We start from the raw sequence: 5,014 nt of genomic DNA on the forward strand, positions 1-5,014 counted from the left end.
TGTGCCAAAATTTAAGTTTGGTGTTCTTTTGTTAATTTTTCTTTATTTTTCGAAAATTCTAATTTGGTTTTCTAAAAATTTTAAGTTTAGTCTTCTTTCTTTTGTTCTTGGTGTTCTTGTGAGTCTTCAAGGTGTTCTTGAGTCTTCTTTGTGTTTTGATCTTAAAATTTTTAAGTTTGGTGTGCCTTGGTGTTTTCCCTCCAAAATTTTTGAAAACAAGGAGCATTGGATTTAAAAATTTTAAGTCTTGTATCTTTTGTATGTTTTTTTCTTTCATAATAAAATTCAAAAAAAATAAAAAATATCTTTTCCTTTAATTTCTCATAATTTTCGAATTACTTGGTTTGACTTGGTCAAAATGTTTCAAATCATATCTTTTTCAAAAATATCCTAACCACTTTTTCTCTCCTCACTTTTTCGAAAATCTTCATAAAATATTTTCAAATTTCTTTTATTTTTATTTTAGTTTTCATTTTATTTTATTTTATTATTTTGAAAATTAATTTATTTTAATATAATAAAATAAATAAAATAAATACACATCATCTCCCTTTCTCCATTATGGACCTAAGTGGAAATGAACAGTCCAGAAGGACTCTGGGGTCATATGCTAACCCCACTACTGCTTCATATGGGAGTAGTATCTGTATACTGATGAGTGGATAATTTGTACGCTTTTTGGCATTGTTTTTAGTATGTTTTTAGTATGATCTAGTTAGTTTTTAGTATATTTTTATTAGTTTTTAGTTAAAATTCACTTTTCTGGACTTTACTATGAGTTTGTGTGTTTTTCTGTGATTTCAGGTATTTTCTGGCTGAAATTGAGGGACCTGAGCAAAAATCTGATTCAGAGACTGAAAAGGACTGCAGATGCTGTTGGATTCTGACTTCCCTGCACTCGAAGCGGATTTTCTGGAGCTACAGAAGCCCAATTGGCGCGCTCTCAACGGCGTTGGAAATTAGACATCCTGGGCTTTCCAGCAATATATGATAGTCCATACTTTGCCCAAGATTTGATAGCCCAAACCGGCGTTCAAAGTCACCCTCAGAAATCCCAGCGTTAAACGCTGGAACTGGCACCAAAATGGGAGTTAAACGCCCAAACTGGCATAAAAGCTGGCGTTTAACTCCAAGAGAGGTCTCTGCACGAAAATGCTTCATTGCTCAGCCCAAGCACACACCAAGTGGGCCCGGAAGTGGATTTTTATGTCATTTACTCATTTCTGTAAACCTTAGGCTACTAGTTTTCTATAAGTAGGACCTTTTACTATTGTATTGAGACATCGAGGGGTAGCTATCTTCATTGTTATGCTATCTTAGATCATTGGGAGGCTGGCCTCATGGCCATGCCTAGACCTTGTTCTTATGTATTTTCAACGGTGGAGTTTCTACACACCATAGATTAAGGTGTGGAGCTCTGCTGTACCTCGAGTATTAATGCAATTACTATTGTTCTTCCATTCAATTCCGCTTGTTCTTGTTCTAAGATATCACTTGTTCTTCAACTTGATGAATGTGATGATCCGTGACACTCATCATCATTCTCACCTATGAACGTGTGACTGACAACCACCTCCGTTCTACCTTCGATTGGGTGAATATCTCTTGGATTCCTGATTGCACGATGCATGGTTGATCGCCTGACAACCGAGTGCTCGCCTGACAACCGAGCCAACCATTCCGTGAGATCAGAGTCTTCGTGGTATAGGCTAGAACTGATGGCGGCATTCAAGAGAATCCGGAAGGTCTAACCTTGTCTGTGGTATTCTGAGTAGGATTCAATGATTGAATGACTGTGACGTGCTTCAAACTCCTAGCAGGCGGGGCGTTAGTGACAGACGCAAAAGAATCACTGGATTCTATTCCGGCCTGACCGAGAACCGACAGATGATTAGCCATGCTGTGACAGAGCATAGGAACATTTTCACTGAGAGGATGGGAGGTAGCCACTGACAACGGTGAAACCCTTGCATAAGCTTGCCATGGAAAGAAGTAAGAAGGATTGGATGAAGACAGTAGGAAAGCAGAGAGACGGAAGGGAAGGCATCTTCATGCGCTTATCTGAAGTTCCTACCAATGAATTACATAAGTACCTCTATCTTTATCTTTATGTTTTTATGCGTTCATCACCATATCCATTTGAGTTTGCCTGACTAAGATTTACAAGATGACCATAGCTTGCTTCATACTAACAATCTCCGTGGGATCGACCCTTACTCGCGTAAGGTTTATTACTTGGACGACCCAGTGCACTTGCTGGTTAGTTGTGCGAAGTTGTGTTAATGCCATGGTATTGAACACCAAGTTTTTGGGGTTCATGACCGGTGATTATGAGAGTTGTGAAAAGTATTGTTCACAATTTCGCGCACCAAGTTTTTGGCGCCGTTGCCGGGGATTGTTGAGTTTGGACAACTGACGGTTCATCTTGTTGCTTAGATTAGGTATTTTTTTTCGAAATTCTTGAAGATGAATTCTAGAGTTTCATGATGATTTGTTGAAGTCTGGCTGGCTGTGAAGCCATGTCTAATTTCATTGGACCGAGATTTCAACTTATCATCACAATAGCTTGTTGATTTCTATCAATCTTGCTATTGGAGCAATGATCTGCTAAGGCTTGGCTGGCCATTGGCCATGTCTAGTGTTTTGGACTGAAGCTTTCTTTGAAAGCTTGGCTGGCTGTGAAGCCATGTCTAATTCCTGGACCGGAGTCTTAGACTAGCATTGCACTGATTCCTGGAATTCTCATTAAGAATTTTGATATCTTTTTCCACTTAATTTTCGAAAAACACAAAAAAATAAAAAAAAATCATAAAATCCAAAAATTTCTTGTTTGAGTCTAGTGTCTCATCTTAAGTTTGGTGTCAATTGCATGCATCCATTCATGTGTTCTTAAGGATCTTCAAATAATTCTTGATGATTTCTTACTCTGATCTTTGAATTCTCTTGACTTGAGTGTTTTATGTGTCTCATATGCATTCTCATTAGTGTCAGTAGTATACAAACTGCTAAGTTTGGTGTCTTGCATGCATAGTTATTTGATTCTTGTTGCATTTTGATTTTTCCTTATTATTAAAAATACAAAAATATTTTTTATTTGTGTCTTCTCAAGTCAATACTACAGAGAAATTAAAGATTCAGAACATACAGCAGAGGAATTACACAAAAAAGCTGGGCGTTCAAAACGCCCAATGAAGAAGGATAGACTGGCGTTTAAACGCCAGCCAGGGTACCTGGTTGGGCGTTTAACGCCCAAAAGGGTATAGTTTTGGGCGTTAAACGCCAGAATGTGCACCATTCTGGGCGTTTAACGCCAGGATGGCACAAGAGGGAAGATTCTGTTTTTCAATGCAATTTTTTTTCAGGTTTTCAAAGTTTTTCAAAATCAAATCTTTTTCAAATCATATCTTTTCAATCATGTGTTTTCAAAATCAATTTCTGTCCATTTTCAAAGATACTTATTATCAATTAATGATTTGATTCAACACTTCAAGTATGTTGCCTTTTCTGTTGAGGAAGGTTTAATGTTTGAATCATATCTTTTCTTGTTAGTCAAGTTTTTAATTTTCAAAATCAAATCTTTTTAAAATGTTTTTCAAATCATATCTTCTCAATCACATCTTTTTAAAACTAATCATATTTTCTTAACCACATCTTTTTCAAAATAGTTTTCAATCAAATCTTTTTGATTTCTAATTTTAAAATCTTTTTCAAAAATCACTTGATTTCTTTTCCACTTTCATTTTCGAAAATCAAGTAGTGTTTTCAAAAATGTTTTCAAAATCTTTTACTTAATTTTCAAAAATTACCTCCCTTCTTCTCACATCCTTCTATTTATGGACTAACACTATCCCTTAATGCAAAATTCGAATTCCATCTTCTTTGATAAGTTCGAATTTTCTACTTCTATCTTCTACTCTTCTTTTCCTCTGACACTTCAAGGAATCTCTATACTGTGACATAGAGGATTCCACATTTTCTTGTTCTCTTCTCTTTCATATGAGTAGGAGCAAAGACAAAGGCATTCTTGTTGAGGCTGATCCTGAACCTGAAAGGACCTTGAAGAGAAAGCTAAGAGAAGCCAAAGCACAACTCTCTTTAGAGGACCTGACCGAATTCTTCAAAGAAGAAGAACACATGGCAGCCGAAAACAACAATGCCAACAATGCAAGGAAGGTGCTGGGTGACTTTACTGCACCTACTCCCGATTTCTATGGGAGAAGCATCTCTATCCCTGCCATTGGAGCAAACAACTTTGAGCTTAAGCCTCAATTAGTTTCTCTAATGCAACAGAATTGCAAGTTCCATGGACTTCCATTGGAAGATCCTCATCAGTTCTTAGCTGAGTTCTTGCAAATCTGTGACACTGTCAAGACTAATGGGGTTGACCCTGAGGTCTACAGACTTATGCTATTCCCTTTTGCTGTAAGAGACAGAGCTAGAACATGGTTGGACTCTCAACCTAAAGAAAGCCTGGACTCTTGGGAAAAGCTAGTCAATGCCTTCTTGGCAAAGTTCTTTCCACCTCAAAAATTGAGTAAGCTTAGAGTGGAAGTCCAAACCTTCAGACAGAAGGAAGGAGAATCCCTCTATGAAGCTTGGGAAAGATACAAACAATTAATCATAAAGTGTCCTTCTGATATGCTTTCTGAATGGAGCATCATAGGTATTTTCTATGATGGTCTCTCTGACTATCCAAGATGTCTTTGGATAGCTCTGCAGGAGGATCTCTTCATCTGAAGAAGACGCCTACTGAAGCTCAAGAACTGATTGAAATGGTTGCAAATAACCAATTCATGTACACTTCTGAAAGAAATCCTGTGAACAATGGGACTAGTCAGAAGAAAGGAATTCTTGAGATTGACACTCTGAATGCCATATTGGCTCAGAATGAAATATTGACTCAACAAGTCAATATGATTTCTCAAAGTCTGTCTGGAATGCAAAATGCACCAAGCAGTACTAAGGAGGCTTCATCTGAGGAAGAAGCCTATGATCCTGAGAACCCTTCAATGGA

The 5,014-nt window shown here is 37.3% G+C and overlaps 1 non-coding gene across 1 annotated transcript; it reads right to left on the reverse strand.

Moving 5' to 3' along the window:
* Positions 1–4,536: 4,536 nt before the first annotated feature.
* LOC112804797 (small nucleolar RNA R71) lies at positions 4,537–4,644 on the reverse strand. Its single transcript, XR_003203414.1, has one exon. It is a non-coding gene; the product is annotated as a small nucleolar RNA R71 (small nucleolar RNA).
* Between the last annotated feature and the right edge of the window lie 370 nt (positions 4,645–5,014).

This window comes from Arachis hypogaea, chromosome 5 (assembly GCF_003086295.3).
Source record: "Arachis hypogaea cultivar Tifrunner chromosome 5, arahy.Tifrunner.gnm2.J5K5, whole genome shotgun sequence".
NCBI lineage: Eukaryota > Viridiplantae > Streptophyta > Magnoliopsida > Fabales > Fabaceae > Arachis > Arachis hypogaea.